The 25320-nt window shown below is 41.8% G+C and overlaps 1 long non-coding RNA gene across 1 annotated transcript; it reads left to right on the forward strand.

Annotated features, from left to right (window-relative positions):
- Positions 1–20815: 20815 nt before the first annotated feature.
- LOC146855243 (uncharacterized) lies at positions 20816–21905 on the forward strand. The gene is made up of 3 exons (XR_014980807.1): positions 20816–20885; positions 21340–21408; positions 21498–21905. It is a non-coding gene; the product is annotated as an uncharacterized LOC146855243 (long non-coding RNA).
- Positions 21906–25320: the final 3415 nt, after the last annotated feature.

The following is a 25320-nucleotide window of genomic DNA, read 5'->3' on the forward strand; positions in this document are numbered from 1 at the left end:
TTTTCCAAGGTTATAATTTCCCAGCTTCGTGAGGTCTCTTTTCGCAATAGTTTCTCCAATTGCATAAATAGTTGTTTGATGGTGGTAGCTTGAGGTTGCGATCTTTTATCTGTTGTATTGGCGTTCCTTGACGCTCCTGCACCCCTTTGGAACATACTTTCAGCTTTGGATGATCTTTTGGCAGCCCTTTCCTCCATCTTGGCCAAGATAGATGAGATCAATAGTTGTTAAAAGCCCAAGTTTCAATAATGCTCTCACTGTATATAACGCGTGTTTATTCAAATGATGCACGCTAGTCGTTTAAGGACCTAGTAAACACTCGTAATGGTTCCTTATTGAAAGCGGGGGTTGACTTGGTATAACCCCGAGTCACGACTCCTCCACAAATCCATCAAGAGAAAACACGGTAACAATGTATGTTCGTTAACCGACAGCGCGTGTTTTGGTAACTGTCTTTCAGCGCTTTGTTTTCGCTGCAGCGTGTGTGATTTGCGAGACAGAGATTATTAAGATGTTCTTACCCGAGAGACTCCCGCCGTCACAGCGTCCTCCAACCCCGGACGTCGGCGCTCAATTGGGTCTCTTCTCTGCATTCCGTCACTCTAATTTCATGTTGCAGTCCCGTTCAAAGGCTTCCAATGGCGGATGGTGGATGTTCCGAGCACTCAGTGTTTATCCAAATTGGCCTCGGTTACAGACCTCCGCGGATTGTGCCTTTGAAGATAGTTGTTTGGGACGGCAGGTTTTCACGCTGGGCTCTCCTCTGTCCCGAATTAATCCTGTAGCAAAAATTGTCCAAGTGACAGTGGGAGCACTTCTCACAGCTGGTGCCCGCGTCAAGACCAGGACAGGGTCTTGCGAAATTTGTTTACTCAAAGAGAAAGGAGCGCGGCACACCTCTTGATGATTTAAAGTTGTTTATTCAGTTCGTGACAAGCTTCCCTATGCGTTTCGAACCGTAGTTCCTGATCACGGTAGTGTATTACTTGGTCCTTTCTCAATTTCTCATTATATACATTTTGATTTTTATTGGTGCATTATGGGTTTGGTAGTTTTTTGATGTGAATACACAGAACTTTATCTATGCTTTGAAGTGCACACTTGTTGGTAATGCTGGCGATTTTGAGAGTGTTACCAAATGGAGTAAAACTCATATGTTGGTCATAAACCTTATTTGTGAATGATTTAAGCCACCCATGTAAATCCTGGTGGGGGCCCGTTTTTGGTAATTAGCCAATATTCTGATGTGTGTCAGCATGTAAGTTACTGACCAACATATGAGTTTTACTCCATTTGGTAACACTCTCAAAATCGCCAGCATTACCAACAAGTGTGCACTTCAAAGCATAGATAAAGTTCTGTGTATTCACATCAAAAAACTACCAAACCCATAATGCACCAATAAAAATCAAAATGTATATAATGAGAAATTGAGAAAGGACCAAGTAATACACTACCGTGATCAGGAACTACGGTTCGAAACGCGTAGGGAAGCTTGTCACGAACTGAATAAACAACTTTAAATCATCAAGAGGTGTGCCGCGCTCCTTTCTCTTTGAGTAAACAAATTTCGCAAGACCCTGTCCTGGTCTTGACGCGGGCACCAGCTGTGAGAAGTGCTCCCACTGTCACTTGGACAATTTTTGCTACAGGATTAATTCGGGACAGAGGAGAGCCCAGCGTGAAAACCTGCCGTCCCAAACAACTATCTTCAAAGGCACAATCCGCGGAGGTCTGTAACCGAGGCCAATTTGGATAAACACTGAGTGCTCGGAACATCCACCATCCGCCATTGGAAGCCTTCGAACGGGACTGCAACATGAAATTAGAGTGTCGGAATGCAGAGAAGAGACCCGATTGAGCGCCGACGTCCGGGGTTGGAGGACGCTGTGACGGCGGGAGTCTCTCGGGTAAGAACATCTTAATAATCTCTGTCTCGCAAATCACACACGCTGCAGCGAAAACAAAGCGCTGAAAGACAGTTACCAAAACACGCGCTGTCGGTTAACGAACATACATTGTTACCGTGTTTTCTCTTGATGGATTTGTGGAGGAGTCGTGACTCGGGGTTATACCAAGTCAACCCCCGCTTTCAATAAGGAACCATTACGAGTGTTTACTAGGTCCTTAAACGACTAGCGGTGCATCATTTGAATAAACACGCGTTATATACAGTGAGAGCATTATTGAAACTTAGGCTTTTAACAACTATTGATCTCATCTATCTTGGCCAAGATGGAGGAAAGGGCTGCCAAAAGATCATTCAAAGCTGAAAGTATGTTCCAAAGGGGTGCAGGAGCGTCAAGGAACGCCAATACAACAGATAAAAGATCGCAACCTCAAGCTACCACCATCAAACAACTATTTATGCAATTGGAGAAACTATTGCGAAAAGAGACCTCACGAAGCTGGGAAATTATAACCTTGGAAAAATATATTGAATGTGGGATGGTACCGAGAGGGCTTCTTATATTTACTCTCCCAAATCTTCCGGACACGAAGCCTGAAATGCTCGAAGAATGGGGCAGAAACAACATGGAGTGCTCCAAAAAAATGATGCATATAATCATTAAATATGCCAAAAAAGATGTAGAGGAATTACAACACAAAATATCCGAACTTGAAACCCAGATTACAGCAACTAACGAAAACAGTGAGGTAACCAAAAAGCTACGTGCAGATATGGATCGCAATATAGATAAGCATGAAGAAGAGGTACAGGAGAGAAAACAGCGTAAATTCCGCAGAGGTGAGGACGACTACGAATTTGGAACTATTTTTACATTTGCTAAAAAATTTGAGGCATACAAACAACAGTGGAAAACCAACACAGATCCAGTCACTGATCATATAACAAGCGAATCTGAATCTGATCTAAGCGATGGAGAACAAAGACAAACAGGCTTACGCAAATTTTCTTTTTAGAGGAAATGAAATTACTCTACCAAGAGCAACAAACACCCAGAGGCAAACCCAGAGGCCGGGGGTCGGGAAGAACCAGAGCGAGAGGAAGGGGATTCTATCACCCCAAAGACCAAGAAGGAAAACAAGACGAAGCAAGCGGCAAAAACGGAAGATACAATCTCAGGAACCGCACAGTGGTGAGAAAGTAGAACCTAAAGATCACAAAATTCCAAACCTGGTTATCAACCTCGATATACTCTATCCAAATCGGAAACAAACCTTCTCAACAAAGGCCTATCATTTTGCCCTGAGAAACACCAAGATCCCTTGGAAACGAAAATTGACCTATACAAATATGTAAGAAAACTCAAACTAAAAAAATATTTTGCTAAGCACTCTCTCAAAACAAATGCAGATCAAAATCAAATGTCAGACTCAGAGAATCAAGGAATCTACAACATATCAGATATGCCACATCTACGCACTGCATATGAACTAGCAAATGAGACAGATGCCTCCCAAGTAACTGACAGTCAAATTATAAAAGAAATGGGAGTGCAATCAGACAAACGCATACCAACAGCATTTAAGAAAAAGTCCAAATTCTGTCCAGCACTACATCCAGGAAACAAAATTGATGTTTTCTATGACCTGATATCGGGAGAAATAGATACCTTACAAAATGTTACATCCAAGTACAAACCTGAAAACCTTACCAAGAAAGAACGTGAGGCTATACAAACACTAAGGAACAACAACGAGATTGAAATCAAACCTGCTGATAAAGGCGGTAACATTGTAGTACTTGACAAACAACACTACATAGAAGAAGCAATGCGCCAATTGAATGTAACAAGTAACTATAAAAACCTACCTAAGGATCCCACAGACACGTTAATATCAGACCTCCACACAAAATTGAACAAGTGGCAAGAAAGGGGTCTCCTCACACAAAGTGAAAAGGAATTTTTAATGGTCGAACATCCGACCATGCCCACCATCTACTTTCTCCCGAAAGTGCACAAGACACTAAACAAACCGCCTGGTCGCCCAATCATCTCGAGCTGTGGAAGCTTATACGAAAATATATCAACGTATGTAGATCATTTTCTAGCACCGATTGTAACAACCTTAAGCTCATACATTAAGGATACTGGGGACTTCCTACGTATATTAATGAATACTGAATGGCAACCGACCTACCTCCTGGTAACGATCGATGTGGTGTCACTATACACCTCAATCGATCATGAGAAGGGACTCAATGCAATCAAATACTTTCTTAAACAAAGACCTATGAATGAATTGGAACATTCAAACATGCTACTTGATATGATCACCATGTGCCTGTATAACAATATATTTCTATTCAACAAAAAAATCTACGCCCAATGCTGCGGTACCGCAATGGGAGTTTCCTTCTCTCCAAGCTATGCGAATCTCATGATGGGTTGGTGGGAGAAGAACATAGCTTGGAGAGAGGAAAACGACCATCACATGTCAAATGTAGCCTTATGGCTACGCTTCATAGACGACCTCTTTCTACTCTGGAAGGGAACAGAAAAACAATTTCAAGATTTCTTTGCGGAGCTCAACGTAAATGATGTTGGCCTTAAGTTTACATATAACTCAAGCCCCAAAGAGATCGAATTCCTTGATACCAAGGTATACGTCAAAGATAACCAACTACACACAACAGTATACCGTAAAAAAACAGCAACAAACAGCATCCTCCACGGTCTAAGCTTTCATCCCCAGGCACTGAAAAAAAGCATACCGTATGGTGAACTACTGCGGATGAAGAGGAACTGCTCAGATGAGCAAGACATGGAAAAGAAGTTTGAAGAAACAACAGCCCGCTTCAAACAACGTGGGTACAGACATGCAGATATAAAAAGAGGTGAAATGAAAGCAAGACAAAAAACTAGAGCGGAAATACTAATGACCAGAGAAGAAAAAAACAGCAACCAAGAGAGCAATATAGACACAGACCTAGAGAAAACAAAGGGAGTCAGTAAATCTAATGACAATCAACCACGCTTGATTTTGACTTACAGCAAAGAAAGTTATGAAATTCACAAAAGAGTGACGAAATACTGGAACATATTGAAAAAGGATCCAGACATTGGAAACTCAATCGGAGATCGGCCCTTAATTTCATTTAGAAGGGCACCGAACCTAACAGACCATCTGGTAAGGAGTCACTTTATAAACAAAAAACCAGAAACTTGGCTACAGATGAGATCAAAGGGCTTCACAAAATGTACATCATGTAAAGCCTGCAAAATTGGAAAAAACCTGAAAAATCTGACAGATCCCACAGGCAGAATCTTCGAAATAAAGGAAACCATTACATGTGAATCTACACATGTAGTATACATCCTCCAATGTTGTTGCGGGAAACAATACATAGGGAGCACAATCTGTCCCCTAAAGAAACGTATATTAGAAGACATACGTGCTATACAACACATGGACAATACATATGCAATCGCCAAACATATGTCTACACATAAAGACAAAACATGGTTAAACATCAAGTACTCAGGACTTATAACAATCCCAGCAAACGAACGTGGAGGAAATCGAGTACAAAAATTACGTAGACTAGAATCCCGAATGATCATAAGATTTAAAACAAAACACCCATTGGGATTAAATGCAGATGAAGAGATGTATGTCCATCTTTAAATAACTTGTGATTGTAACAAAGTGGAGGAACATAAAAGAAGAAATGCCAAAAGGAAATGCAACAAGACAATCTATATTAATGGACCCGTATGATCATACGAGAATTCGACTCACGGATTCTTGAAATATGAGGACAGGAATACATTGTGCATATGAATACTAATATGCTAAATAATAGCAAGAGACTTGTTTTGTAAACATCCCAAGTATGAACAACATCTATAAATGCTGAATGCTATGTGCACACTTTTGGTTCTGATGACGAGGAGAGCAATCCAGAAATAGAGATAATGGGCACTCAGCCCGGAATAGTTATAATACACTCAGTAACTTACATGCTGACACACATCAGTATATTGGCTAATTACCAAAAACGGGCCCCCACCAGGACTTACATGGGTGGCTTAAATCATTCACAAATAAGGTTTATGACCAACATATGAGTTTTACTCCATTTGGTAACACTCTCAAAATCGCCAGCATTACCAACAAGTGTGCACTTCAAAGCATAGATAAAGTTCTGTGTATTCACATAAAAAAACTACCAAACCCATAATGCACCAATAAAAATCAAAATGTATATAATGAGAAATTGAGAAAGGACCAAGTAATACACTACCGTGATCAGGAACTACGTTTCGAAACGCGTAGGGAAGCTTGTCACGAACTGAATAAACAACTTTAAATCATCAAGAGGTGTGCCGCGCTCCTTTCTCTTTGAGTAAACATATATATATATATATATATATATATATATATATATATATATATATATATATGTATATATATATATATATATATATATATATATATATAAATATATATATATATATATACATCCATTAAAAAAAACTTACTGGGATGTTATAATTAAGAAATAGAATTAATAAAAAACCTTAGAAATTCACTGAAAAAGACAAAAGTTGCAGGTACGGTATAGTTAGGCTTAGATTTAACTCGTACAAAACCAGTGAAATTCAGCAGTGATAGTTAGCTGAGCTAACTATAACTTACGCCCCCGGGATGCAGTGTTTATGATCTCACATATGACATCACTCATGACATGGTCAGTGACATCACTCATGACTAAGCCTGGGCGAAGCACAACGCTACGCTCGCGTAGTTTGCGAAGTTCGCGCTACTTCACACTACGCGAACTGCATGTAGCACAGTGTGAACACGCGTAGCGTAGTGTTGCATAGTGCTGCGGTCATTTTTTGCTTGCTCGGGGTCCTCAACGTCAAGTTGGCGGCCGCGAGCAAGCAAAATGACATCCCGGCGAGACTTTTTCCTTGTTCGCGATCAGCAACTTCAAGTTGGCGATCGCGAGCATGGAAAATAAACCTCCCGGCGAGATTCCCAACGCGAGGAGGTCAGGTTTCTCATTGCGAGTGGTCGCGTATGCTCGCGACCGCTCGCGATGAGAAACTACCAGTTCGCGTTGAGAAAGCTGAAGCTCGAGTAAAAATCTACTCGAGCAGCAGAAAACTACAGCTCGCACTGTGCAAGATGCCATTTTCAATGATTGCACAGTGCCGGTTGCTTGTCCGCACTGTGCAATCATTGAAAACGACATCTGGCACAGTGCGAACAAGGTACTACGCAGTTCGCGAAGTGCTACGCGTAGCTCGCGTAGTGCGAACTTCACTTTGCGTAGCTTCGCGAAGTGCTACTTCGCGAACTACGCCCAGGCCTATGACATTACTGATGATATGTCAAATGACATCACTCATGACATCATTGGCTGAACCATTCACACACCCACTCCCACACAACCTCTCATACACCCACTGGCCTAACCATGCAATCTCTCACACACCCACTTACTCATCCAGAGAGCCACTGTGAGTGGGTGCGTTGGTCTCAGAGTGGGTCTATGAGTGGGTGTGTGAGTGTCTGAGTGGGTGTGTGAGTGGATGTGTGAGTGGCTGTATGGGTCTGTGAGTGGGTGCATGAGTGTCTCAGTGGGTGCAAGAGTGTATCAGTGGGTCTGTGAGTGGATGTGTGATGGCAGTATGGGACTGTGAGTGGGTGCATGAGTGTCTGAGTGAAGGCCTGAGTGCCTCTGTGAGTGGGTATCTGAGTGTGAGTGTCTGTTGGTGGGCCAGTGTCTGTGTGAGTGACCTTGGCCACAAAAATCAGCCCCAACCCTTTTATCCAACAAGAGTTCACAGTTTTGCACAAAATATCTACGGAAGTGGAGTTCTTTCTACTGGTTAATTACGAAGTGCTACCTATTTATATTTGTAAGTGCCTTCCTCTGAGGCCAGAATGGCCTCAGGGACCCCACTCCTGGGTATGGACAAAATTTAATGGGGGTGCGGGGCCATGCAAACTCCCTCCCCATCCCCCCTGGAGCCCAGCTATGTCTTCCTGGGTGGCCGCAAGCCCACCCAGGGCAACCAGTGTGCAGGAAGGGGACCACACGGGGAGCCTCAAGGCTCCAGCGGTCCCAGCTGGCTCCCCACCTCCTGCTGGAGCCGGCATTGCTCTTGCATGCAGGGAGCTGATGGAAATGCAGTTCTCTGCGTGCGGGAACAATATTTTCATCTCTTTTCCTGCCTGCATTGGTACGGGCAGGGAAAGAGATGAAAACTCCGCTTCCAGCAGGCAGGAGTGGTTTGACAGCTCCTGCTTGCTAGAAGCGGAGTGTTTGAATTTGCTTGGTGGGAGCAGTCAAAGCTCCTGCCAAGCAAACAGTTATGTTCCGGGGTGGGCAACCTGGGATATAGGAGGAGCCATCCCTGTGGGGTGGTGGCCCCATGGCCATATATGGCTCCAGGAGGGGCTGCATGCCCCCCTCTTCTCTTGTTCACAGGCTGGCCCGGGAAGCTGGTGGTCACCGGGGCTGTATGGTTTACGTGGAACCCCTATTTGATGTTCATTGTAGCCCTGGGGCGGGTTCACGTCACACCCCCCGCATTAAATTGTCATGAGCCCTTGGGGGGTGGTGGTCCCCTGAGCATTAATAAGCCCTAGAAGGAGGACCCTGTTAGTTAAAGTCAACATGCCCCCAGGACCTGGCCCACCTGGAGGAAATATTAAAATCAAGCACAGGAGACTGCTTTGTTTTTATTCACAGCCATAATCAAGAATATGCAAGAATTTCACAGAGAATAAATAAAATATTGTTTATTTTCCCCTGCCCCAGTCCTTCAGGACAAAGGCTACAGAGTTAGGGTATTTGTTCCCTGCCCCCTTTCCTTTTTTTGCATTTTTTTGGTGACTCGGCTGAAGCACAGTCCCAAATGGCTGCCAATACTTCCTGGTTGAAGTGCTAACAGCCAATCAGAGCTCTGCAGATCTCTGACAAGCTTGCCATATTTGCTAAGGCTTTGTGACACTTGGTATCCGAATTTGGATTTCCTCCAATTTCTACTGAATGGATTTACACAAAATAACTGAAAGCGTAATCTGCAAACGAAATGTTACCTTTCGCCCAAATTCGGTGAATTCCATCTAGAGGTTCATGGTGCAGGCATGTCTAAAGACTCTATGGGTAATAACATGGAAAATGCACTTTTTTGACCCCCGCGCCCTTTTTCCCGTCCCCCGCCTGACGGATGGCCCTGAGATTTTCCACTCAAAAATTAACACAGTGGCACTTTTTTAGGGGGGAAATTTCAAGAAGATTTGTCAAACGACGCCAAAGGTGTAGGCAAGTCAAAAAACGCTTTTACTATGGAACATAACCTTAACTATAACTACCTTATGGCAACTGCCAGTAGGATATGGCTATTCCATTGTCTCCCATTGTTACTAGGATTGGATTTAGAATAGTAAATCTGACTTCCAATATATATGTGTTTTCCACCATATTAGTTGGACTGGAGTTCAAATAGCAAATCAGCGTCTCCAATACGTACACAATGCAGGTGATCCTCACTAATTTACACTCATTCTCTATTGTTTGGTGATACTTCAAAATATAAGGTCTTTCAAAGCGGCGATCTTAGATACACCTATGATTGTGATTGAGAAGTCAGAGGAGGAGCAAGACTTCATGAAGTTGGCCACCTTTTTCACTTCAACCCCTTAACTGATCGGCATTTCTCCTCCCCCCAATGTGCCGAATCTTTTTTTGGCTATTTTGACTAGTTCGCATTTAGGCCCCTCTTAGAAATGGCATTAAAGAAACAGTGGTTCTGCCAATTATTAGCTTCAAAAAAGCTTATGCACTGTATTCATTTTTGTATCCCTCTATTCTGATGGGACTCAAATCTAATACAAATATATATGTATCTTAATTACATCAAAACCAAACCAGAATCAAAAAACCTTTTGTTTCTTAAATATGATTTTATAATAAATTCATGAGAATCATGTATTCAAATCATCAGGAATACATACACAGATAAGCACTGTAAACTTACAAAAAATAAGTGACATGAAGTGAACACAAAACAATGACTCTACTAATCACAACACCATATATAAGAGACATCAACAAACGTCCAAAAAAACATTTTAGACAAAGTGTGACATGTTTTAGAAAAATATATCATCCCAGAGTGAAATAAATCTTGTTAATCTTGATAATCATTTACACTTGATAAGGATCGTCGACGTTTCGACCCCTGAATAAATGCGAAATTATACTCGTCTGTGACGGGGTCTTCCTCAGGACTAAAAAGAATCTGTGTATGGCCTGTTTAAGGAAAATGAGGATACTTTAATGTTTTGAAAGGTTTGGATATACGGTCTAGAGTGGAGAGACATTATGTCTCTACTCATCTTCTAGGAAGTTCCACCCTGAATTCTTTTGACAGCACGACAGCTTGTACACAACTGATGACCTATCAAAATATAATAATAATTTGCTGTCATTGCCTATATATAAGGGAATACTCAATTATAGTTTTAGTTCGCCCTTGTAGGGACTGTACCTGTATCTGGCGTTAGTCCTCACAATTTGAAGTAATTATTGGTCCAAGGCATAGCCATGCCTCTGTATCTCTGGCGTATGGTGCTCGGGGTTCGAGGAACAAATCGCTAGTAAATCCACATTGGATCTCATGGGGCCATCTGTCTCCTGAACACTGTTACATGTAAGGAAAAGGCTATTTACTTGCCTTTGAAAACTTAAAGGAAAGAGAAGAAATAAAAGGTGCCTCTTATTAGTTCTAAGAACTCCATGATAAATAATGTCAGTTTAACCTCCATTATTGAAGCATCTTACCTTGGGCCTCTAAATGTGCCGTCTGAAATCAGGGATTCACCCTGCTCGGGTGATACCTCTCCTTAAATAGTTTCTACATTCGGTGAGTAGAACGTATCCGTAGCGTCCTCGTGTATGTGAGCTACGTGGCGCAAGACTGCCCTCCAGTGGGGATCGCCTATAAATAGTGTGCTTCATTAAAAGCAAGGGAGCGAAGTAAACTCACTCAAAGGAGTAAAGTTTAAATGAATTTTGTTTGAACCCACGAGCTTGACAATTAGGGTTAGGCTAACCAAGCCTATTTATTTACACTGAAGATGGGCCAATCAATAGTTTTGGCTCCGCCGTTGGATAACAAAGACTCCTCAATGATCCAAAGCTGTATGTTGGAGCATATGCGTTCGGAAGTTTATGTTAAAGCAACTAACTGAGCATATCTATTTTCACAAGCAGGGGGTCATTCCATGGCATTTGCCCCAGCGATTTCTAACAAAAAGTAGTGAATAATAAAGCATCGTGAATAATAAAACATCATGAATCATAAAGCACATAGGTCTAAGAACATATTCCATGTAAAGTAATGCTGACAAGAATCACATCTTAAAGGTTGTTCTACTATACAGTTACGTTTGAATATTTACCATTACAAATACTTATTGTTCAATGCATTTGATCGTATACATGTAGACAATGTTTGTATCTTGTGGTAGTTGGACTATCTCATATCGTGAGGCAATATATGTATTCACAAGCATTTTCACTAACATTTGATATACATAGAGATAAACAGATCCCTGTTGAATATAATTCTATCATGTATATCATCAATAAATAAAGCAACTCCCTGTTTCATAAGTCTGTTATCCATGCTTACTCTATCTCACATGAAGACAATAATCATATTACTTTTTAAACAATAAATAAGATGTTATACATAGCATATTGGTCTCTTAATGGTCATATACATTTAACAGATAAACAGCTCCCTGTCATCCATTCAGCCTAGGTCATGCTAAGTAGAGAAATCTGCCTAGATATTTCTTCCTGTTCATTCAGCCCGCACTCTACAGAGTCAAGTAAAAGAATCCATTTGCATTCCCGTAGGTTCATAATAACTGATACTGATCCTCCTCTTATATTTGGCATTATTTTCTCAAGTACCCACCATTTTAGGTCGCTAATCATGTGGCCTTTACTCTCAAAATGTTCGACCCTGTACCTTACAACGGATGCGTGATCAATCCTGCAGGATTCTCGTCTTTATTTTTTGTTTAGTCTGTCCCACATATACCTTTTGGCAAGGGCACCTGATTATGTAAATTACATCCCGTGTATTACAATTAGTATGGTGGTGTAGATTGTACCTCCTACCATTGTGCGTGAATTCTTTTTGTTCTACAGTAAGCTCACACGCCTTGTATGTATGTATGTATGTATGTATGTATGTGTGTTCTTATATAGCGCTCGACTTACCCTTGGGCATCTCGGCGCTTGCATTGGGAACCCGTCCTGGTTTTTCCCTGTGAGATAACCCGTACTGGGCATCCCCAAGGTGAAAGCCAGGCATCCCGCCGCGGGTGGGCCGTTGTGGAGATTAAGCAAGCTTGTTGCCCAGAGCTGCATAGTGTGAACTCGTGCTTAGAGTAGGCAGCGAAGAGAGAATTATCGAGTCCGTGGACAATTGGGCTCCGGACCCTGCCGCGTCGGGAATCGAACCCTGGTCCCGGGTCTGATCTCTGCTTCAGGGTATGCCTCCTCTAACCAGTGAGCTACACTTCTCCTTACAATGACCACACCTAAAATGACCTGGTAGTGGTGGCAACATTAAAAGTGATCAGGTGTCTGGGGTTGGCTCCTCTCTAAGGTATGAGCTACCTACAAAATCTTTAATGTTCCTCCCCCGTTTGAAGGCAAACAAAGGGCGATCAGAAATCCCAATTTCATCCGAAACTAGATACCAATTCCGGTTGATAATCTTTTTTATTTCATTACTCCTATTGCTAAACGTTGAGACACATACAATCCGATCGGTATCTCCAGATTTGTCAGTGCTAGTTTGTAGGAGTATGTCTCTATGGCAGTACCAAGCCCTCTTTCTTGATCTTTTAAGGAGACTGCGTGGATAGCCACGTTCCAAAAGTCCCTGAAGGAGAGAATCTGATTCCTTAAAGAAATCTGCTCTCCGGGTACAGTTCCTGCGAATCCTCAGGAACTGTCCGTAAGGCAGATTATCTTGCAGGTTCCTTGGGTGATGGCTCCTGTAGCCCAGTAGTGTGTTCCTCTCTAATGGCTTCCTATAGAGAGATGTATAAAGCTCATTATTTTCACTTTGTACAGTGAGATCAAGGAAATCCACCTTTTTTTGCTGTATGTCATAGTCATCTGGATATCCTCAGATCTACCATTAAGCCAAATACAGAACTTTTCTAAGGAATCTGAGTTGCCTGTCCATATCATGAGGACGTCGTCGATATACCTCTTGTCAAGCTCGTGGGTTCAAACAAAATTTATTTAAACTTTACTCCTTTGAGTGAGTTTACTTCGCTCCCTTGCTTTTAATGAAGCACACTATTTATAGGCGATCCCCACTGGAGGGCAGTCTTGCGCCACGTAGCTCACATACACGAGGACGCTACGGATACGTTCTACTCACATTGGGGGGGATGCTCTACCCCTGGAGTTCTATAGAACTTTTATAGGAACCCTTGGTCTGGTTTTTTTGAAGGTAGTGAACGATATTTTGGATGGTGGGGACGTTCCCCTGTCTTTGGAAACGGACTAATATAATTGTGTTTCTAAAAAAGGGGAAGCCTCCAATCGAGAGAGGTTCTTATCGCCCAATCTCTCTCATCAATCATGACGCTAAGATCTTTTCAAAAATGTTGTCTTCTCGTCTTGCACCATCCATACACTTAATAGTGTCTGACCAACAGCACGGGTTTGTTCCTGGGAGGGATACTACTGTGCATATTAACACCGCTATAGCCGTGTTTGACGCTGCCCATTGTTTGGGCGGTAAAGCAGCGATGCTAATGCTTGACGCCGAGAAGGCTTTCGACCGAGTTACCTGGGGGGCACTTTGGGCTATAATGTTGGAAGTAGGAATTGGTCGCAAGTTTGTCTCGGCTATTCAGAAAATATATATGAACTCGCAGGCTGTTATTCGGCTTAATGGATTGATATCGGATCCATTTTACATTCAGAGGGGCACCCGGCAGGGTTGTCCCCTCTCACCTTTGCTATTCGCAATATACATTGAACCATTTATCCGCCATCTGCTACGAAATCAGCATATCAGTCCGGTTTCTTATAATCAAATACATATTAAAATAACTGCTTATGCGGACGACATAGCTGTCTTTACTATAGACCCGGTTCAAGCTTTGGGGGGATCGTCTTGGAAGCGCAGCGATTTGGATTATTTTCAGGGTATAAGCTTAACACTAATAAAACCCAAACAATAACTAATATTGGAACTATCCCTCTTGTACCCGCTTTGGGTGTCACTCAAAATGCTACTTATTTAGGGGTTTGTCTTAACAGCCACACGGAAGAAATAGTGAAACTTAATTATAAACCATTATTCAAGAAAGTAGCTACGGATTTGCGCAAATGGCACCAATTGCCTTTAACCATCTGGGGACGTTGTAATATTATCAAGATGAACGTCCTCCCAAAGTTTTTGTATCTTTTTAGGAGCATCCCTCTGCAGGTTCCATTTTCATTTTTTAAAAGACTGGATGGCATTATAGGCAGTTTTATCTGGGGGTATAAAGGCGGGCTATTAAACTTCTTAAACTGCCATATGAAAGGGGGGGTTTTGGACTGCCGGATTTTAAGTTATACTTTTGGGCTTCTTTTGCTACGCGCTTACAGAGTTTGATGGAAGGTTTTGGTATGTCACAAATGTGGCTAGCATATCAGTTAGTCTGCGGCCTGGGGAATAGGTTCGTATTCACCAGGATGTCTGACCCGAATTACTTTAAACGCGTCCGCTTCAAGACAGTGAGACACACTACTCGCATTTGGCGGGACTTAGTAAAGTCGTACAATATTCCTGAATTACATGCAAGCACCTATCTAAGGGGGAATCCACGTTTGGGGGCCCTATTTGGTGATTTTGCTTGGAAGATCTGGCAACGGTGCGGTGTACTACAGTTAGGGCAATTGTACGATCAGGACGGTTTTATATCATTTTCTTCTTTTAGGGACGAATTTAGGGTCCCGAACAACTTTTTTTTAAAATTCTTGCAGATTAGAGATTTTTTTATCAATGGGGAAGGTCTAGCGACTGTTAATGCACTGGGGGAGCCCGTTAGCTCACTACTACAGATTAGAGGCAGAGGTTGTATAGGAAAAATCTATGAACATCTTCTTACAGGTGTAGCTGATGATGACGCTCAGGCTGTAGAAAAATTAAATCGCTATTTCTAACTTGTGTAAACACAGCAGACTTGCATAGGTCATTATTGACTATCAATTCCTCTGTTACTTCTATTAATCTAAAACTTCAGCAACACCGCATGTTATTTCTCTTGTATTACACACCAGAAATTATCTCTAAGTGGGCTACGCCCAGTTTGACACTAAAGACCTGCTGTCCTAAATGCTCACTTTTTGCTGCAGACATTAGACATATGTTTATAACTTGCCCGGAACTCTCGGTTTTTTGGACGCTGATTACTAAGGGGCTGTGTAACTTGTCAGGCAGTAATATTATTATTTCTGAGAAAGAGATACTGATGGGATTTATAGAGGACCCCGGCTCAATCTCTGTTGCTTTATTTTCTATTATTATGGCTTGCTGTCGCCTATGTATTGCTAGGGTCTGGATCGAGCCAAAACCCCCAACACTTGCGAAGTTCTGGCAGTTACTGAGAGGGGTGTATGAGATGGAAATGGCTCTTGCTAAGGTCAGGGGCCCCTCCTCACGAGCCAGAATAGAACAAATTTGGCTCTGTCTACACTGGGACTAAGTGATATTGATTTTTTTTCTTTTCATTCCCCCCCAATTCCCCCCCCTCTTTTTTTTCTTATTTTCTCTGTGCTTGGCTATTGTGTTCTTGTACTATGTTTTTGAATCAATGTTATGTACGTTATCTCTCTTTTGGCAAAAATAAATATAAATTAAAAAGAAAAAGAAAAAGAAAACAGATATGCTCAGTTAGTTGCTTTTTCATAAACTTCCGAACACATATGCTCCAACATACAGCGTTGGATCATTGAAGTCTTTGTTATCCAACGGCGGAGCCAGAACTATTGATTGGCCCATCTTCAGTGTAAATAAATAGGCTTGGTTAGCCTAACCCTAATTGCCGAGCTTGTGGGTTCAAACAAAATTAATTTAAACTTTACTCCTTTGAGTGAGTTTACTTCGCTCCATTGCTTTTAATGAAGCACGCTCTTCATAGGCGATCCCCACTGGAGGGCAGTCTTGCGCCACGTAGCTCACATACATGAGGACGCTACGGATACGTTCTACTCACCGAACGTAGAAACTATTTAAGAAGGGGTATCATCCGAGCAGGGTGAATCCCTGATTTCAGACGGCACATTTAGAGGCCCGAGGTAAGATGCTTCAATTATGGAGGTTAAACTGACATTATTTATCATGGAGTTCTTAGAACTAATAAGAGGCACCTTTTATTTCTTCTCTTTCCTTTAAGGTTTCAAAGGCAAGTAAATAGCCTTTTCCTTACATGTAACAGTTTTCAGGAGGCAGATGGCTCCATGAGATCCAATGTGGATTTACTAGCGATTTGTTCCATGAACCTCGAGCACCAGACGCCGGAGATACAGAGGCATGGCTATGCCTTGGACCAATAATTACTTCAAATTGTGAGGACTAACGCCAGATACAGGTACAGTCCCTACAAGAGTGAACTAAAACTATAATTGAGAATGCCCTTATATATAGGCGGTGACAGCAAATTATTATTATATTTTGATAGGTCATCAGTTGTGTACAAGCTGTCGTGCTGTCAAAAGAATTTAGGGTGGAACTTCCTAGAAGGTGAGTAGAGACATAATGTCTCTCCACTTATATCCAAACCTTTCAAAGCATTAAAGTATCCTCATTTTCCTTAAACAGGCCATACACAGATTCTTTTTAGTTCTGAGGAAGACCCCGTCACAGACGAGTATAATTTCGCATTTATTCAGGGGTCGAAACGTCGACAATCCATATCAAGTGTAAATGATCATCCAGATCAAGATTAACAAGATTTATTTCACTCTGGGATGATATATTTTTCTAAAACACTTCACACTTTGTCTAAAATGTTTTTTTGAACTTTTGTTGATGTCTCTTATATATGGCGTTGTGATTAGTAGAGTCATTGTTTTGTGTTCACTTCATGTCACTTATTTTTTGTAAGTTTACAGTGTTTATCTGTGTATGTATTCGTGCTTTGAATACATGATTTTCATGAATTTATTATAAAATCATATTTAAGAAACAAAAGGTTTTTTGATTCTGGTTTGGTTTTGATGTAATTAAGATACATATATATTTGTATTAGATTTGAGTCCCATCAGAATAGAGGGATACAAAAATGAATACAGAGCATAAGCTTTTTTGAAGCTAATAAGTGGCAGAACCACTGTTTATTTCATGCACAAATCCCCAGGTTCTGCACATAACTGGGCTACCCCATTATCCTACATTGACCTGTTAGAAATGGGTTCTCTAGCTGGCAGTGGTTTACACCCTGTCCAAGTAGGGACCCACACCCTAGTCAGAGTAAGTGTAGTACACACTAAAAGTTTACCTGTGCTCACCATCAGGTAGCTTGGCACACAGTAGCCATGCAAAACTCAAGAAGTAATGTCTAAAGTATTTGTGAACAAGGTAACAGTGAAAACACCACAACAGTACTCCACACCTGTTTAGAAAACTAGCCAATATTTATCTGAGTAAAAGAAGATGAAAATAACAAAAACCCAACATACACAAATAGATATATACATTTGTAAGGGTTAAATCAAAATGAAGTGCTTAGAAGTCTATAACTGCACTGGGACAAATCCAAAAGTTCAGGCCAACTGCGATGGAGCGCGGTCCAGCTACAGGAATCACGGAGACTCACTTACAGTACCTTGGATGAGTCAGAAACCAAAGCTCATGCATTGCGCAGTGGCGGTGAAGTATTACAAGTGCAGGTGAAGCATTTGTTCCTTAAAGGCGGTGCAGGGTTGTTGAAGCTTTTGGCGCTGCAGGGTAATGCGTTGCACAGATGTGGCAATGCGTCAGTTATGGTGCAAGACCTCAGTTCAAGAAGGTGGTGGTGCAGAAGCTGCATCGATGTCAGAGCACAGGGCGCTAATTCCTCGCAGTCGAAGTCGAACCGCTGGACCCAAGGTCACGCAGGGTCAATGATGCATCAGAGTTGAGACAGTGCACCAAGGATATCAGTGGAGAGCTGTTGAGACTCATGCTGCAGTGGTTCTTCAGAGGCACTGTGGTAAATAAGGGGCTGTATTAAAGTTGAAGTTGCTGCATCATGCACTCAGTGAGTGAGCGGTGTCCACGGATTTGGTGGTGCACGCAGTGGCGATGTGGCGATTTTACAGTAATGCGCCAGTCCTAAACTGATGCTTCAGGTCGATTCCTTGGTTGCAGTACCAAATCCACCCTCCAAGGTTTTTGGCACCACTTGGCAGGCCAGGACTCACAGCAGAGGAGCCCAGGTGCTGGAAGCAAGATGCAGGTGAAGTCTTTAATTTCCCGGACACTTCAGCAACAGGGGGCAAGCTCAGTCATGCCCTTGGAAAACCTTAGAAAGCAGGATGTAGAGAGTAAAGTCCAGTCACTCACTCCCAGACAAGAAGAAGCAGACAGCAGGCCAACGCAGCAAAGCAAGAGGTAAAGTGGCAGTAGCTGCTGGAAGTACAACAGCTCTACTTTCTGGCAGAATGTCTTCAGTTCAGAAGTGTTCTAAGTATATTGTGTCAGAGGTCCAGTGTTTATACTCATTTTAGCCTTTGAAGTAGAGGGACTTCAAAGAAAAGTCTTTGTGGGGCACACAACCCTGCCCTCCCTGGCCCTGGCTCCAGACACTACAGGGAGTGAAGACTTCTTTGTGTGGAGAAAGGCACAGTCCTATTGAGGTGCAAGTGTCAACACCTCCCATCACTCTAGCTCAGTAAGACCCATCAGCCTGGTAATGGGCCATCAGGATATGCAGGGCACAACTCAGCTCCTATTGCTCAGATATGAATTACCTTAAAAAAATTAAAAGAGAAGAGGCATTTGGTAAAAGAGGAACAAGGTGGTTTAATTATAAGCAGCGGCCGGGAGAGCATCAATAGAGTCGTGTCTTAAAATAGTCTCTATGTACAGCAGTTTTGGCCAGTAATATATACAGTTCTTGAGGTACAATAAAACGATTACACCTTGTTGTAAAGCATAGAGATTCAGGTCTAGTCATGAACCATAAATACAACCATCTGATAAGGGTGACACAGGTGGCTCTTGACCTCATGAAGAGCTAGTGCGGGCCAGTGTGTATGTGTCCAGAATGATAACAGGCATTGGGAGCGCGTGATCACTGCGTGTGGTGTGCATGCCATGATAGGATTGGTAGAGTGTTCCTACTTTGTGGTATTTTTTCAACCTAGTTTTGCTCTTGGTGATAGAATTTATCCAATTTATCCATGGAATTTATCCAAGTCCTCTTCTGTGCCTTTCCACAAGCACCAAATGTTGTCTATATAACAACACCATTGTAGAATACTTCCTCCAAATGGATTATTGTTGAAGACGAGAAATTCGGTACAGGGCCACCACAAGTGCGGCAATTGCTCTGTATGTGAGTTGGATAAATTCCATGGATGGCTGAATAGTAGGCACCAGGATATTAAATTCAGCATCACCAAGAGTAAAACTAGGTTGAACTTTCTGGATGTGGAAATCGTATCACATGATGAAACATTGATGACTACATTGCATCGGAAAGCTACTGACAGGAACACAATTCTACACTATAGCAGTTCACATCCCCATAATTTGAAGGGCAATCTCCCCTATGGTCAGCTACTAAGGGTACAGCAAAACTTTACACAAAGAGAAGACTTTGAAATCCATGCGACAATCTTCTGCCAACAGATGTCTGAAAGAGGGTATTCTAAAAAATTACTCAAACATGCCACAAAAAGAGCTTGCTTCACACCACGTGAAGTACTTCTCCAAAAAAAAGTGAAAAAACCACACAAGAGATTGGTATGTGTGTCCACTTATGGCCCTGCCACTAACAAGTTTCGGCAAATAATCTTAAAGAACTGGCATATGCTACATGGAGTAGAGTGTCCATTCCCCAGACCACTATTTACAATGAAGAAGAACATCTCCATAGGCCAACAAATCATTAGAGCCGACATGTCACTAAACCGCCCCAAGAGCGATTTAAGAACACAATGGAAAATGAAACCGATACAGGGCCACCACAAGTGAGGCAATTGCTGTGCATGTGAGTTAACGATAGAGGGTTCAGAATTTTGCCACAATACCATCAAATGGAAACACAGTGAATTCACGAACTGTAAAACAAAAAATGTAATCTATGTGGTAATCTGCGCTTGCTCCAAGATCTATATCGGCAAAACGAATCAACAAATAAACCAACGAATTGTCCAGCACCGCTCAAGGATTAAAAAGAAAGTACAGAATGCGCCGATGATTTCGCATTTCATTGAAAAAATCATGGGGAAAATGACCTAAGATGGACTGTCTTAACAGGAATCATGCTAAATGCTACAAAAGACAATTTGGAAGAGCTTCTCCTTCAAAAAGAAGCGTACCTCATCTTAAAATTTAATAGTATTGTCTCAGGCCTGAAAGAGATGACGGAAATATCACGGACATGAAATAATTCACTGACAATGATGTGAGCACTATACCTATTAGACTCCATCAGAGTCAATTGTGTGAGTAAGATTACGACAACATCACAGACTTGAACTCAACTAAAGAAACGTAAGTGAGAACTAAATGACCCAGAATCCACCAAGGGTGACTGTGTCAGATAAAACTGTGAGCTAACAGGAAGTCACTGTCCGTGGAGACAGAAACGTCAATGCAAAGAATGAGGGAGGAAAGAAGGCTGCACATAATGACACTCGCCTGAAAAGTAAGGTAATAATAACCCGCCGTAGCACAAGAGTGGCCTCATTGGAGTATTAGGTGTAGAATTTAACTTTTATAATGTCGCTTGCAGGGAGAAAAATCGCCTTAAAACTTTACAAACGCCACTTGCGACTAACACATTGGAAAAGGGGAGACATTGGCCACTAACAAGCAGGTACGCGGTGTCGCCAATTAGTAACATTGTAGCGCGCGAACAGTTTAAAGAACATAATAACGAGCGCAAGTAATTTAAACCATTATTGCAAATGTCACTTGCAGGAAAGAAGTAATTTTCCTGTAAAGACCTGCAAATACCACTTGAAGCTCACCTAAACAAAAGGAAAGATGGTGTCCCTTACAAGTCAGATATGTGGCCTTGCTCCACCGTTCTAAGTAGCGCATAACTATTATAGCTCAGTCATTTTCTAGTGTGACAATAACTGATCCCTTCTTGCCCATACAGCCCCCCACAGAAAACGATAAGGTTCATGGTTAACTCAAAAGACTGGTGAATATACGCTGCACCCAGCAGGTAATTCTTTAAATAAATGGTGAATTGAAATAGAGAGAGGGCTAGGTTCACAATGCACTTACACCTATCCATTTGTGTTTATTTTTTAGATCTCATCTGCACAACAAGCCAGATTAAAAATCATGAAGCCCTGATGAAAGCCCCATGAGTTACAAATGGACTTGAAACGCGTTGGCATGTTCTGAAACTTGTTTTGGAAAATAGATGAGATTAGCACTTTAACCCTTTGTGTATCATTGTTAAATCAAAAGGGTCAAACACAAAAAGTAGTGTGTAAAGAAAACAGTGCATTATTGTATGTTGTAAATGTTACACATTTTTTGGTGATAGTATTTATTATTTGTGTACAGTTTTGATGTCTTATGCTTATTGATGTTTAAATGAATAAGTGCTTCCTTTATATTCAGACGCTTATGAAAATAACAAAAAAACAGCCCTTAAACTTAAAAGAAAAATAAGTTAAATAAATAACAATATCCAAGAGGATTTTAACGTTGGTTCTTGCAGTCTGTCTGTTTGAATTAAATAGCAGGACCACGAAACAGTAGCTAGGATTTCTTCAGAGTTTTAACTTTCTAAAAGTGGCATTTTCAGATCTGCAATTTAAAAACCAACTTCACTAGAACATGTGTTTTTAAATTGTGAGTCCCGAGACACCAAACTCCAATTTTCTATCTGTTCCCAACTGGAAGATACACTTGTAAAGTGTTAGAAGGCAGCTTCAATGGAGTCATAAGCCTTAAAATCACATTTTCTACCTTTTACGCATGCTGCACCCTGGCCATGGGGCTATCTAGGGCCTACCTTAGAGGTGACTTATATGTAACAAAAGAAAAATGATTGGGCCTGGCAAGTAGGTGAACTTGCCAGGTTGACATGGTAGTTTAAAACTGAAGTTACTGGCTCTGCAATGGCAAGCCTGAGACATGTTTTCAGGGCTACTCATGTGGGCGGCACAACTGGTGGTGCAGAACCAGAATTCCGTGCAAACTTTGACTTAAAAAAACAAAAAACATTTTCCTCACATTTCTGTGATGTAAATTTCTAGAATCTATAAGGAGCCATAAAGTTCCATCTACCCAGCATTCTCTACAAGTCTCTGAATCAAAATGGCACTTCACTTCGGTGGGTAGGCCTAGTGCCCGCGTCAGGAACTGACCCACAATGCAAGATGGACACATCGCATTTTTCCACTGAAAACTGACATTTTTTTCCAATGTGGGTAGCTCTAGATTTGAAACCCAAGCTTAGCTGGTACCTAGGGAAACAGAGTCAACCTATAAATTATTTTAAACTACTAGAGACCTGGGGGTATCCAGGGTGGGATGACTGCTGGTGGCTCTCACCATGTTTTATTTCACCCAGAATCCCTTGCAAATTTCTGTGAAGAAAAGTTATGGAATCAGTGGGGATACACATACTTCCGTCCACCTGGCATTTGCCCAAGTCTCTATAAAAATGCTACCTCACTTTTGTGGGAAGGGCTAGTGCCCACGACAGGGAAGGGCCCAAAACATTTTGTGGTGACATCAAAATTATCTTTCACAAAACAACCTGGATTATTAAGGGGGGTTACCTACATTTTCTTTTTCACTGGCTCGGCGGCCATCTACGGAAACCTACCAAACCCAAACCTTGCAGGACACAACTCCCTGGACTCCCCCGAGCATCTAGTTTTCAGAAATGTCTTAGTAGATTTCCCTAGATAGCCACCAAGCCAAGAACCAAAAATGCAGTTGCCCCCCTTGTAAAAACAGGTTGTTTTGTTATAGATAATTTTCACATCTCCACAATACGTTTTGGGCCCTTCCCTGCCGTGAGCCCTTGGCCCATCCACACAAGTGAGGCAGCATTTTTTATTGGTAGACTGCGGGGAACACTGAGAAGTAGTACATTTCAGCCATCTCTGTGATCCCACAACTTTACCACACAGAAATGTGAGGAAAATGTAACTTTTTAGTTACATTTGAGGTTTGCAGGGGATTCTCGGTAAGTAAACATTGGGGGATTCATACAAGCCACACCTCCCTGGACTCCCCAGGGTGTCTAGTTTTCAGACATGTCTGCATTTGGTAGGTTTTCCTAGATGGCTGCTGAGCCAGGGACCCAAAACGCAGGTTGTTTTGTGATAGATCATTTTGATGCCTCCATAATACGTTTTGGGCCCTTTCCTGTCATGGCCCATCCACACATGTAAGGCACCATTTTTCTCAAGAGAATTGGGGAATGTTGGGTGGAAAGAAACATGTGGCTGCCTGCAGATTCCAGGACTTTTCCTCACAGAAATGCAAAGAAAATGAGTTTTTAGGTAAAGTTTGAGCTTTGCAGGGAATTCTGGGTAAACAAATCTTTCAAGAGCCACACAAGTCATGCACTCTCCTGGTTGTCTAGTTTTCAAAAATGTGCAGGTTTGCCTATGTTATTTCTGAGCTAGGGTACAAAATCCACAGCTATCGTAATAACAAAAAAATAAGGCTCTCTTACTAGGAGCCATCTTACTGCCACAGATATAAATCTGGTACTAATTTGTTAACGTTCATCCGCCACTAACACTGATTGGTTTTAGCACCTCCAGAAATGCTGTCTTTAAAAGACAATCACTTATCAAAGTATCTAAATACTGAAACCATACTTTCTGAAGGGGAGCCATAAAGTCACTTCCCAGAACACCAACTGCTTTATGGTCCATTCACACACCACACACAAGACTTTCATGCCAGCGCCCACGTACCCAATCCAACAGATCGGTGAACTCACATTAACATACCGCCATCATGCAATGGCTCATCACATTCATATGCCTTAGGATGAAATTTGTTTGACCACATTTTACCACTTGTAAAGTAACCACCCCCTTCTTTATAAACATTACGCAAGACTAGTGAACCTTTACTAATTGCTCCCATGACAGCCACATGACCCTCAGGAAGACATATTTCATGCATTCACTGTGCTAAATACGGCTCCTTCCAGTTTGTGGATGCAAGTTGAGGGTGTCTGAGAATACCCCTAGACCTATTCCTCAAACTGAGTGAGCATGTCTACCATTGAAACTAAGGCAAACAAGCTTGGGAATTTACTAAAGTTCCTTAAAGAGAATGTCAAACTCTGAAGAACAGTAGTTTTTGAAACACATGGTACTCCGTAAGAACATAGTATATGTCCCATCCACCAATATGTTCAGTGTTGTGACTGTAATGCACTTATCATACAGCAAACTGGAACATCTACTAAGCTCTGACGGAGGATGAACATAGAAAGCAGGTCAAGAATTTACCCATATGTGCCAGAGTAAGTCGCTATTGGGTAAGTGTGGCCCCAATGGGTTTGAATCGATAGGTGTAGATGAAGTCATGGCATGTGTATCTGTCCTACCTTTAATATATGCCTTCTACCTATGCAATTTCCCTGCGAAAGCACACCTACTGTAAGCTTTCCTTACCTGTTCACATCTCTGTCCTCAGAGTCCTGACTAATTTTCTGTAAATGCCACGTGAACCTATATTAATGTCTACCGTCCTTAGCTACAGGAAGCATAAGAAAACATGTCTTTCATGTGCCATCGGTGAGCTTACTGTGCTGAATCCAACTCCTTTCAGTTTGGGGATGCAAGTTGGGGTGTCTGAGTATGCCTTCCTCCGAGAGCTCATTCCTCGAACTGAGCGAGCATATCTGTCATTGATAAGGCAAACATACTGGGGATTCGGCCTAAGTTCCCCAGAGTAATAAGCCTAACAAATGTCCTTTGGGACTCATTCACCATCACTTCTACTTTTGATTTGAAAAGTGTGAAAACTCAATTACTAACCTGTATTATAAGCAATACTAAAGATATGAAAACTAATCATCACATACAATATTATGTCTTGTACCCTTTTTCAATAACATTGGTTATGATACAAGTTATTAATT

Source organism: Triturus cristatus, chromosome 4_1, assembly GCF_964204655.1.
Source record: "Triturus cristatus chromosome 4_1, aTriCri1.1, whole genome shotgun sequence".
Classification (NCBI taxonomy): Eukaryota; Metazoa; Chordata; class Amphibia; order Caudata; family Salamandridae; genus Triturus; species Triturus cristatus.